At 38.9% G+C, this 13,342-nt stretch overlaps 1 protein-coding gene across 3 annotated transcripts in view; it reads right to left on the bottom strand.

Moving 5' to 3' along the window:
- SLC7A2 (solute carrier family 7 member 2) overlaps positions 1-13,342 on the bottom strand; it is a 67,762-nt gene that overhangs the window by 26,092 nt on the left and 28,328 nt on the right. The gene's annotated exons all lie outside the window — the stretch shown is intronic.

Genomic DNA, 13,342 nt, shown 5'->3' on the forward strand with positions numbered 1-13,342 from the left:
GCGATTAAAAAGATTTGCCATTTTTGTTTGTTGTTGCAATTTTTAAGGATATGCCGATAGAAATATATTCCAAGAGATGGCTTATTTGTCGTTGCTTCAAGCAAAGGGGTAAATTACCTCATCTTTCTGGTTCTCTGTCTCTTTTCTTCAATCATTCCTTGAACTCATATTTTTTTAGGCCTTATTACACGCCAGGGATTGTGCCAAGATTATGTCTAGAATGGTGTGGAACGCTGGTATGGTCTCCAGCTTTACCAGACTTACGTTCTAGGTATTGCCTAAAAGCAGGTAAAAACGCCATCATTATGTGGTCTACAGCTTTATCAAATATGTGTGAGCTCTGCTTTCATTTCATTCTGTTTCTTTTTTTTTTTTAATAAATTTATTTATTTTATTTTATTTATGGCTGTGTTGGGTCTTCGTTTCTGTGCGAGGGCTTTCTCTAGTTGTGGCGAGCGGGGGCCACTCTTCATCGCGGTGCGCGGGCCTCTCACTATCACGGCCTCTCTTGTTGTGGAGCACAGGCTCCAGACACGCAGGCTCAGCAATTGTGGCTCATGGGCCTAGTCGCTCCGCGGCATGTGGGATCTTCCCAGACCAGGGCTCGAACCCGTGTCCCCTGCATTGGCAGGCAGATTCTCAACCACTGCGCCACCAGGGAAGCCCTCATTCTGTTTCATTTTAATGTGGAGCCACTTGAACCTTTTAGAATTAAAAAAATTCCCCCCAAAACATGCTTAGAGTTTTCTAAATAAAACTGCTATTCACTTATACTTTAAGTATGAATTTGTAATAAAATACACATGCTTATTCATATTTACTTGCAATTTCTAAATAAATAAATAAAGTCAAAGTCCATGCCAAGTATGATATGTTCTTTTTTAAATGGAATGAATAAGGTAGACAGAAGGTCTCACTCCCCATACCTTACAGGCCCAAACAACCTAACACTGAAAAAAAAAAATGGTCAGGTTATAAAACATGGATTTAGTAAGGAAAAAAATACACATATTACAGTAAAACGTCTGAAGCAAAATATACCAAAATATTAACAGTAATATTGGTAGTGTACAATATATATTATATAGCTAATATGTTTCTAAATTTACCTCCAATGACTATGTACAACTTATATACAAAAGAAATATAAAAATTAAAAGGCACTATATGGCCTTGTCTACGGAGACATATAACTCAGAAGACTAAGAAATAACTGAGGAATAGGGAATATAATAGTATATGCAGCTTCTCAGTCAATAAAGTTAAATGTATTTAACTTTTAGAAGTTCAGAGTCATGTTTACCCTGATTGCACAATGATCTACAGAGGCTGAATGTTATCCCTTCAATCTTGTTATACACATTATCAATAACTTAAACTCATGAGATCACAGCTTGACATCTTCTCTGAAGAACTTAGAGCTTTCTATCCTATGAAATAAATCCTTGAACATTTCTCGACCTTGATCTCTATGAAAGAAAACTATTATTAAAACTTATTTTATTTAAAAATAGTAGTATAATAAACTTTCTATACTGAATCTCAATGACTTGTTGCTCATAAGAGAAAAACATTTCTGGGATATGAATAATCCAGTTTCATGCTAACCCTAGTATATAAAGCTAACTCACTCAACATTATTCACACATCAATATAAATGCAAGTCCTTGATGTTGAAAGCAGCTGATTCAAAGAATCTAGAGAAAAATCCTAAAGAAAATGAGTGAAAAGTTCCTTGATAATAAAAATAAAGTTTTATACATCAGTACCTTCCACACCACCTGGCACAGTGCCAAGCATGGCACTTCACAAATACTTGTTGAAAAATTTGCAAAAACAGATGACATCTCCCATTTTGCCCATACTTGCGCTTCCAAAGTCAAAATCTATCAAACTTCCATAAATCAAATATGTATCAATTTCTACCCTTACCTAGCCCTTAAATAGCTATTTCTCATATAACACATCTAGAAGATAAGGGAGAGAACTGTTTTGCTTAAAAAAGAATCAAGTGAAAAGTTGGAGTTATACAAAGGCCAACTGAGGTGGGAGGATGGCAATTGAAGGGATTTATAAATACTGACCTTCAATAATATTTAAGCATTTTTATACAACAGAGATGTGCAAAGACAAAGAATTAGGGATAACTGCCAACTGAAAAATGCTAAGAAACGAAGACCCACTGAATTTTAGTAATGATTTAAGATCACAGGAAAATGGGACATGTCATACACAACTTTAGGAAACAACTGATATACAGAATGAGGCACACCTGTTAGTCATTAATTAAATGAAACACTCTTGATAAAGTGATTGATTAACCTCACATGTTATGAATAAAAGACAAATTCTACAACTATTGCAAAGGAATCTGGAAGGAAGCAAGGGAAACTAAGAAGAAAGGAGAGTGATACGACTGTGGGTGAGCTTTTATTTATTTTTTTAACCCTTATTTTGGTAACATGGTCACCATGTTGTTTTCGAAATTTCTAACCCCCCCACACAAACACAAGATAGCATAAAAATAAAAAAGAATAAGCAAGCCAACCGATAAACAACCTTCTCTGAAATGCTAAAAATAGTGAAAAGTTTTATTAGTAACAGTTACCCAAAATGGATAAATGAGTGACCCTCATCTTGTCAATAGAAAAGTGAATTTAATTCACTCCAGATTACATGGGAAGCAGAACTGTTTACAGAAACATACAGCTTTAATCAGAGAAGATCTGATTGCTACTGCCTCTTTCCTATTAAAAATGGAAAGTATTTCATATTCAGTTTTTCTGCGTTGCCCTGAGCAAATAAGACAAAGCTGCCACTTGTCAAGCATTCATTTGCTTTTGAGTAACAGAAATGCAGACGTCAGAAACTCTTCTCTGAATTGACAGGTTAGGCAATGTCCTTGGCAAACAGTCTTAACTACGCACAACTGATAAAATACTGATTGCAAAAGCTATGATACAAAACCGACTTTGCAGAAATATAACGAGATGGGAAAAAGCAATGTAAAAACATACTGGGTCAATTTAATGAATCGTTGTTAAATAAACATTTATTAAATCCTAGCAGGTGTATCATATAGTCAATAAAGAAAAAAGAATCCCGTGCTTTTGTTAAATATGTTTTTGTGGAGATACACTGATATATGGAAGTAGAGTGGCAACAGGAGAATGAGAAAAATTAAGATATTTGTGTCTAATGTAATATAATTTGATATTTACTTTTTTAAAATTTAGTAACTTTTCCTTTAAAGCATTTAAAAAGATATGTTCCTTATGTAAATGGTTATGACAACCTTACTCTCATTTCTAGAAGGTTCTTTCATTGCTGGAAAAAATCCACTCATATTTATTCTTTGACACATGTCTGCATTTACTGTCCCTGCCTGGGCTCTGGTGTGTTGTCTCATCAGCAAACGACTATGCAGTGAAAATATGCAAGGATTTTGAAGGTGATTCTATTTGGTCTGGAAGACAGAGACTGTTTTTCCAAGAGCAGACAATGATCCAAACCATCATACCCACTGTCAGCTGTTGCCACCATGACCAAGGATTGGTACTGAGTATGAACCCTACATAAATGTAAGTAAAGGACAGTGATGTTAGACTTTGGGAAGAGGCCCATGCAACACTCATACCCATGACCTGAACTTAAAATATAAAACTCTAATCAACATTCCTATGAGGTCACAAATGATTCTGGTGATACTAGAAACAGATACGTATCTTTTTTCAATAAACAGTTATTTTACTAATTGCTAAGACAGTGGCCTCTCTACTGAGGCATAAAATATGCACACATTAGCTTAGATCTGAAAATGTAATTAGCCAACAGAAAGCCTCGGAGGGATCTGCAACAGCTCAGGCAGCAGTAAAGTCTGTGAGTGGATTTAATGAGTCTGGTGATAGTCAGATCTTCCTGAGTCCCTTCCCCCATCCCCAACTCTAAGTATAACAGCTTCAAGACATCTAAGTCCCCGATGGAGCCCTTATTAATTCTTGCCAGAAAGCTAAATTCCCTCCTCAGCAACTTGGAATTATCCCCTTCTCAAACGTCTTCAATCCAGGTTGTAAACTTGACCATGTAGAGTTTTAGGTCAAATAAATCCCTAGGCCTGATGATATAACAACACTATAGAGCAGACCTCTTTTCCACTAACCACAGAAATCTTGCAAAATCTGCTAATTACAGTCAAAAGTTGATCCTGGATTTTCACTTCGGTTAGAAAGTTTGACGTAGCATTTAGCTGCACAGAAATGCAGCTCCTCCCCTACATAAAGGCTGAAATTTCAAACTTAATCCTCGGTATCAGTATCACAGGCCCTGACAACAAATCTTACGGGAGAGAGGAGCTGCGGGGGCAGGCATTCCAACAAATCCTCACCGAATGAGCTCCTCCGAACCCTAACCAACTTTCCTTCCTCATGTGATTGCTGGTTTCATGGTGAGATATTTGCACTTTCTGTTTTGGGCTTGATAGGGAAAAAGGAATTAAACCATGTAAGCCTGGGAACTTTGCCCCATTGTGTGTGTGTGTTTTCTCTGAACTAGAGCTTTGGGGTTTGCAATCTCCAAACTCAACATCTATAACTTTTTTTTTTTTAACATCTTTATTGGAGTATAATTGCTTTACAAGGGTGTGTTAGTTGCTGCTGTATAACAAAGTGAATCAGTTATACATAAACATATATCCCCATATCTCCTCCCTCTTGCGTCTCCCTCCCACCCTCCCTATCCCACCCCTCTAGGTGGTCACAAAGCACTGAGCTGAGCTCCCTGTGCTATGCGGCTGCTTCCCACTAGCTATCTGTTTTACATTTGGTAGTGTATATATGTCCATGCCACTCTCTCACTTCATCCCAGCTTACCCTTCCCCCTGCCCATGTCCTCAAGTCCATTCTCTACATCTGCGTCTTTATTCCTATCCTGCTCCTAGGTTCTTCAGAACCATTTTTTTAGATTCCATATATATGTGTCAGCATATGGTATTTGTTTTTCTCTTTCTGCCTTACTTCACTCTGTATGACAGACTCTAGGTCCATCCACCTCACAACAAATAACTCAATTTCATTTCTTTTTATGGCTGAGTAATAGTCCATTGTATATATGTGCCACATCTTCTTTATCCATTCATCTGTCGATGGACACTTAGGTTGCTTCCATGTCCTGGCTATTGTAAATAGAGCTGCAATGACATTTCTATAACTTTAAAGTTCAGAAAATATTTTCAAATTTTACCGTAGGCTAAATAATTTAGTGAAAGGGGAAAAAAAGATATGGACATAATACCATGGAATTATTGATCTTTCTTTCATTCCTCTTACTTTTAAGAGATTAATTTCTCATAAAATACACCAGAAGTACAATGCAGGATAAAAGATAATCAGAAATGTTAACTGTTCACTTTGGTAGGTAAAAAACAAAAACAAACAACAACAAACTTTTGCATTCAAACCTAAAACCTTTATTTTTCTGGAAAACAAAATACCCTTTCACATACATTTCACTTATATTTGGTCCAAAACTTATCTTTTCACCAAAGCAAAATTTCTGAACAGTATCATCCTCCAAAGTTTTCCCCAGATAGGTGAACACAAATGCAGAAATAAGTAAAAGTGAAGGACACAACTGAGACCACTAATAAAGTCACAATCATTGTGGCAAAAATATTTATGTTTTCTCCCCTTTTATATCAAATCGGTACTACCAGAAAGTTAAACTATTTCGAGATTTCTGACACAGAATCCAGACACAGACAAGCATCTTTCTAAGGACATCCGAAGCAAACAGCTGATGGAGAACTCTAGTTTGTACAGGCAGCTGGTGCTTCAAAACACGTCAATCCGTTTAGCTTTATTAAAGGCCAAATTACAGGAATAAGGCATACCTAGCTGTCTCATTCAAATAGCTGCAGAGCAATTTAAAAAATTAAGTGTCCAACTTTTTTTTTACGTTTGGAGAAGAGAGGAAGTAAAAAAAAAAAAAAAGAAAAGAAGAAACAGAGCCCCCAGCAGCTGGGTAATCAGAGTATTTGCCCAGTCAGCGACCCACTCACAGTCAAGGATCTTGGTGGCTCGCTTCAGCCCCGGGCAGACGCCCGTTCCCATTTAGGCTGAGCAATGTCCGGCTAATAAATCACTCCAAACGCCAGAGGGTACCACCTGTTGCCACTCCCCAAGCAGCCACTGAAGGAAGTGTCCTTGGCTAAGCCCAGTCACCCTTTACATGCCATTTCAAACATCAAGAGATACCATTTGCAAAGGTATTTCACGCCCGTCACTACTCTAGGAAGTGCTAGGCTAATAAAGATGGCTAATGTTTGTTGAGCACTTACTGTGTGCTTACTAAGCCCCTTTAATTTATTCTTTTATGAACCTTCACAATATCCCTATAAGATCAGGACTCTCATAGTATCGATGAGGAAACTGAGGCAGACAGAGGTCAGCCAATATCACAGGCAGACATGGAGCCAGGGGTGAACCCAGCAGGCGTGACTTTGGATCCTTTATTCACAGCCACTAGGTTGAGCTGCCATCTCGCCAGACAGCCTAGTCATTGCCCACCTGCCCACACCTCCTTGGAAGAGAATCTGCTCTCCTCACAGCACTGTCCTTCCATCCCCCAAGCCACAGGTAACCGGACCAGACACCTGACTCTGGGTTAAATATCCAAAGGCCGGGTACACTCATTCAATATTCTTGAAAATCTGAATGACACCATTCAATGGGTCAGGCCCTCCTGTCCTTCCTGATGTTGAGTGTGTGAGCCCTCTGTATCCATTCAACAAACTTCCTGTTCACTTACTCTATTTTGAGTGATCTCTGTTCCTTGAAACCAGAGGCAACTGATGAAGGTCAAGGTGGTATCAGTAGGGCTGGCTCCAGCAACCTTAGTCCTGATTTCAACCCTTCAAATCTTCTGCTACTTCCTGCCATATCTGGTGGGTTTCCTGATAATTCCTCTTCTTTCCTAGAGCAGGTGTCCTGATGGAATAACTTGAATTTGTTTAGATATTTCTCCAATAAGGTACTCATAGAGTTTAATATGCATTAGGTCTGTCCCTTACGCACACGCACAGACGTATATACCCTCTACCTGAAAAAGGTGACTTTATATAGGGCAGAGAAAATCTATTCTTAGACATACATCCAACCTGGGTTCCTGGTACCACTATTTCTCCAATGCCCACTACTGAGCCAGGAACATCCTCTACCTTGTCAAAGTCCCAGAAATAGCAAACAAGGGCTCTATAGCGCTTACTAAAGATGTTTAAAACATTTTGTTCACCAATGAATTATAGTAGTAAACCAGTAGCAGAGCCATTATTCACCTAATGAAGGGAGGGAGAATGAAGGAAGCACTGGAAATATTTTATCATACTCGAGAGAGTTTTTAAGAGTTTCCTGAGTCAGAGAAGAGAAGTTTCTCAACACCCCTGCCTTAAGACCTTAATGTTAGTGGGTTATTGTTTGTTAAAAATTGCAGATTTCCTAAAAGCACTTTCCACTCTTTTATCAGTTCCACAAATACTTCAGTGCACACCACTAGGCACTGAAACAGCCATGAACAGGCTGCCAAAATTTCTCTCCTCACGGCACTTACAGTGGAGTGGCCAGCGCAGACAGCGGCCAGTTCAATATGAAGCAAATGCTTCTGCACAAGGGAAGGCGAGAGGGGCCCACAGTGAAACCACACAACGCAGATTCGGACTTGAACCCACGGTGTTTTAATTGAGATCACACACCTCATCTTAGGACTTACTGAAGCTCAGGTTCTTGACGTCTCATCGCAGAAAGAATTCAGTGAGAGACAAAGTGATAGGTAAGAAGTGGATTTATTTAGAGAGATACACATTCCATAGAGAGAATGCGGCCCGTCTCAAAAGGTGAGAACGGCCTTGGGAGAAACACACTCCACAGACAGAGTGTGGGCCATTTTCATCTCAGAAGGCAAGAGGGCCTGAAATATGGGTGGTTAGTTTTTATGGACTGGGTAATTTCATAGGCTAATGAGTGGGAGATTATTCCAACTATTTTGCGGAACGGGAGGGGATTTCCAGGAATTGGGCCACCGCCCACTTTTTGCCCTTTTCTGGTTGGCCTTGGAACTGTCATGGCGCTGGTGGGTGTGTCATTTGGCTAGTGTATTACAACGAGCATATAATGATGCTCAAGGTCCACTGGAAGTCAGATCTTCTGTCATCTTGGACCTAGTTGGTTCTAACCCATTTATGTCACATCCTCAAGGGCTATGTCATTCTTTTAAACGTTGTGCCCTGCCCCTTCCCCCTTGTTTCAACAGGAGGGGCTCCTCACTCAGACTCTGACTGGGGCTCAGGTGGTCAGAGGAACTTTCCTAGAGAGGGCTATGTCTAATCTGAGACCTTTGAAAGGATGAGTTGGATTTAGCCATCTGAAGGTGCAATGGGAAGGAGGCTGGGGGGAGTGGTGGGGATGATGAGTGCTCTGAGTAGAGGGAACAGCAAATGCAGAGGCACAGAAAGTAGTTTCATACACATAGAGCTCAGGGCCTGGGGGAAAAGCTAGAGGGAAGTAGGGGTAAGCAGAGGGGTCCCCAGGCCATGCAGGGAGCTTGGACTTGACCCTGAGGGCAGTGGGGAATCACTGAAGGACTTTAAACCAGATACACAACTTGACAATTATTGTTCTGATTGTGTTATACAGAAGGGATGAGAAAGATCAAGACTGGAGTTAAGGGGAAGGGTAAACAGGCTACTGGGATAATCTAGGCACGAGGGACTGTGACCTTTACCCTTTACTAGGGTAAAGGCAGTGGGGTGAAGAGAAATGGATGGGCTACAGTGCCCTTTAGGAGGTGGAGGATATAGAGTTGGTGACTGTGTGGATCTGGGACCCAGAGCTGCTGGATGGTTTGTGTGCCTTATATGAGGAATTAGCAAGAAGGAGGTTCTTTCTGACCACTCTGATTTTAAGGAATGTGTGGAATTGCCATGTGGTTTCAGCAAAGCTCAGGAGAGCACAGAAGACAGGAGATCTGAGAATGATCAGCATAGAGATGATAGTTAAATAGACAGTATCACCCAGGGAGAGACTGTACGGGAGAAGGGAAGGAAAGGAGATACCAAAGATGCACACATTTAAGGAATGGGAAGGAGGAGGAGGAGTGGGAGGGGGAGGGGGAGGGGGAGGGGGATGGAGGGAAGGGGAGGGGAGGAGGGAAGGAGGTGAAGGAGGAGAGGAGGAGGAGGAGGAGGAGGGGAAGAAGAAGGGAAAGAGGAAGAGGAAGAGGAAGAAGGAGAAGGAGGAGAAGGAGAAGGAGAAGGAGGAGAAGGAGAAGGAGAAGGAGGGGAAGGGGAAGGGGAAGGAGAAGGAGAAGGAGAAGGAGAAGGAGAAGGAGGGGAAGGGGAAGGAGAAGGAGGGGAAGGGGAAGAACCACTACCACCCCCCATAGAGGAGCTGGAAAGGAGAGGCAGGAGTGATAGAAGGAACCGGAAAAGTTCTGACCCAAAAAAGGAGTGAGCTTTCAAGAAAGAAGGAGTGGTCATCAGTGTCAGATGGTGCTCGAAATGAAAGGAAAATGTTTGACCTTGGAATTTTGTGGCAAAGAAGCCTTTGGTGACCTTGACAGGTGAGGTTTCTGTGGGCAGTGGGGTGTAAGCCAGGTTGCAGGGGCTGCAAAATTATGGGCAGTGAGGAAATGAAAGCAATACGTTCAGGTGACTTTTTCAAGCCAATGCCCTGAGGGGTCCATGGAATCAAGGAAGAGCGTTTTATACAGAAGAAACTTAATCTGTTTAGATACCAATGGGAAAGTGCCAAGAGAGAAAGAGAGGTTGAAAATCCAAAAGGGAGAATGGATAAAGCAAGGTTCTTGAGATGTGGAAGACTGAGATCAGTGCTGGGTTGAAGAGCTGAAATTAGGTAGAAGGAGAAATGGCGTCTCCACCTTAAGAGTCAAGAAGGAGAACAGTGCGGGATGGGCCAGACAAGTTTGTAGGCTAGGTGATCGACTGTTGAGCTCTTATTCTGTTTGCAAGCTCCAAAAATCCAAACCTTATAAGGCATGTATTTTATAGATAACAATAAGAAGGGATGAAGAAATAATGTCAGAATGACTTTAGTATAACTTTATACAAGCACAGTTTTGTTTTTGTTTTCACCATTTAAAACTTGCACTCCCATTCTAAACACAAAAAAATAAACAGATAGTAACTTTAAATATATGCTTCTACAACATAGTTAAAATTTCCATGTCAATCTCTTTGATCTCTCAGAAAACTAAACACAGGAGTTTTTGACATGACGTTTTCACGAAACAAGGTATTCTAGATGAATGGGCGCTCTAGATTACTGACGTTTAAATCTGTATATCTTTGATGATTGTTGATCAAATCTTGCCACAATTCAGTGATCCTCCTAAACGCTACTGAATTTGATGGTGGCTGTCTGCTATGGTACCAGGCATCCAAGCTGCCCATCTTTACAGGAAGGTGACTCATTCCGTATTACTTCTCAAAAAACTGTTTAATAAGACTGACAGAACTGTTTTAAAAACAAACAAATAAATACTCACTATTACCTTAACTCCAATTTTAATCCACTGTCCACACAAATTAGAATCAACTCAAGGATGCCAAGGAAATCCAGATGACCTGGACGAACCCATGCTCCTGTCAACAAAGAGCCACTGCTCAAGAAGTTTATTTTTACTTATTTCTGGATTAGTAGCTGAATTTCAGATTAAAGATGCTAGAAGTACATTCATGGACTAGGAGGTGTGTTAAAGTACAAGAAAGCTCTTTTTGTCTGAAGGCAAAAACTGAGAAGTCCTTTAGAACACTCTGATTTCTTCTAATCATTCTCTTTCCAGAGCCAAAGTATCCCTCTTAATTCACTTACTCCACACCCTCCTCAAAAGGCTACCTAATTTAGTTGTTAGAATGCAGCCACTTTTGTTTCAATGCTAGGCAAAATTCCTTCCATCAAACTGTGGCAGAAAAGGAATTCAACCAGAATTCACATTCGTTTTTAATTCATGTTCAAGAAATTTAGATGGATACCATGTCGAGTATACTTATGGTTTATGGTTTTGCTGTAAAGTCATTTCTTGAAAAATAGTCATTTTTGAAACTATATTTTCAATTTTGAAAAGCATGTTCTGATTTGGTACTTCTTAAAATACAGAAACAATTTATCACCAGAGATTTTTATCCTTAGCATCTTGGCAGATTGTTGAAACACTGTAATTGGCTGAGAGGTTTGGAAATTCATGTTGGCTTCCAATAGATCTGAATGAAACTTTTCTATTATGTGCTCAGAGAAAGTAATTAAAACAGTAATTAAATCATCGTCATGATTCAGAGCCTCTAAATTCAAGTTTAGAATATGCAAACTAAGAAGAATTTTAAAAATTAAAATAACTTGAAATGTCGAGGTCCTTAAAACTGAAGTCTGATAGTCTTGTCACATTTATATTCTACTTATTAATATGCAGTAACTACAAACGACTTCTCCAACTTAAGTTTTCACCAGATTTTTCTATTTTTATATTATGGCATAGACTGAACTCAACTGATCAGTTGCTTAATGACTGTCAATTTCTCTAAAAAAAATCAAGCCTTAGAAATTAAAAAAAAAAAAAGGGAAATGGTCTAAAGGCAATTTCTAAACAGTATTCCAGGGGGCAGGGGAGATACAGGCAGAGGGAGAAAGACAAATACAACAGACCATTATCATATAGTGGGCTGTGGGTAAGGGAAGTCCAGGGCGCTACCGGAACACACAGAAGGGAGTGTGCCCTGTTCAGGGGGCTGGGGTGGGTGTCAGCAGGGGAGTCTTCCTGGGGAAGCCATGACTGATCTGATTCCTTATCCATTCTTCCATTCCAGAATTTATTTTTTTTTTAAAAAGGCTGAATACCGCTTAAGGAGTCCTTAGAACAAAGAATACAAATATGAAAATCAATATTGAATTTTTCTAATAAAGAAGCAGTATCCAAAATCTTTAATATTCATTTTGAAATTGACAATTTATACAATCAGCCATTTCTTAAAATCAGTTATTTAAAACTTCAATTTTTCTTCTCTTACTTTATTGGAAAAAACCCTTTTGGTGGGTGGGAGGGATAAATTAGGAGTTTGAGATTAACAGATACACACTACTATATGTAAAACAGACAAACAAGGACCTACTATATAGCACACGGAACTATATTCAATATCTTATAGTAACCTATAATGGAAAAGAATCTGAAAAAGAATATACATATAACTGAATCACTTTGCTGTACACCTGAAACTAACACAACATTGTAAATCAACTACACTTCAATAAAAATATTTTTAAAACAAAAAAAAATTTCTTGGAAAAATATACTGAATTTTATATAAATATTTATAACAACTAAAGTTATTTCCCTAATAAATAGTAACCAATCCTTAAAATAATCATATTAATTTGCAAATTCTTAATCAGAAGTTCCTGGAAATATCTATCTTGATTTTTAATTTTGAATAGCAATAACTTAAATTACTATATAATTTAATATTCCTACTATTTCATAATCTTCTAAAAACTCTATTTGGTAATCAATGATTAATAGGAGTTTTCTAAACAAACAAAGTATTTAAATAATGTGTGAAGAATGGGCTCTATAAGGAATAGGATTTATAAAAACAAAAAGTATAAAGCATTGTAAAACCTGCTGCTATTTAAGCAGGAATTTAAAATATGTATACACATATAACTACTACTCATCAAGTTTCTCAAATTTTGTTTTTCCTTTAAAGAAAAAGAAAAAAAATATGTTCTCCTTGTGATGCGAACTCTTAGGATTTACTCTCAGCAACTTTCAGATATTAATCATGTTGTACATCACATCCCTAGCACTCATCTAAAACATTCACCTTTAATCTTTTTGTTACTCAAAAATAAAACTGTAACTTGGCCTTCTCACCTCTGAAACCTCTCTAATGGCTCTGTACTACAATCTGGCAATGGTGTACCCGAAGTATTAAAATAAGAAGAAGGCACACTCCTGCTGCTTCTTTGCAAAGCAAAGAGCTGTTTCATCTGATCTTCAGAGTATTCAGCACCAAGATGCAGAGAGAGAAATATCTCCTGTGGGGCTCTGATTCCAGCTCGATCCAGGAAACCAGCACTGTTATTTCCCAACCCTGACTTTAAATGAAACCATGCCATGCAGAGACTTGTAGATGAATGATTTTGGTCAATCAGGGCTTAGTGTCCGTAATTTTAAAGTATGCTTGGAAAGGTTTATAGGTATCAGCACACTCCTAAGTAACAGAGAATTAGGAAATATGCAGGATGAGCTAAATGTTAATGCTTCAAACCTATCACAC

This window comes from Eubalaena glacialis, chromosome 20 (assembly GCF_028564815.1).
Source record: "Eubalaena glacialis isolate mEubGla1 chromosome 20, mEubGla1.1.hap2.+ XY, whole genome shotgun sequence".
In the NCBI taxonomy this organism is placed as follows: domain Eukaryota; kingdom Metazoa; phylum Chordata; class Mammalia; order Artiodactyla; family Balaenidae; genus Eubalaena; species Eubalaena glacialis.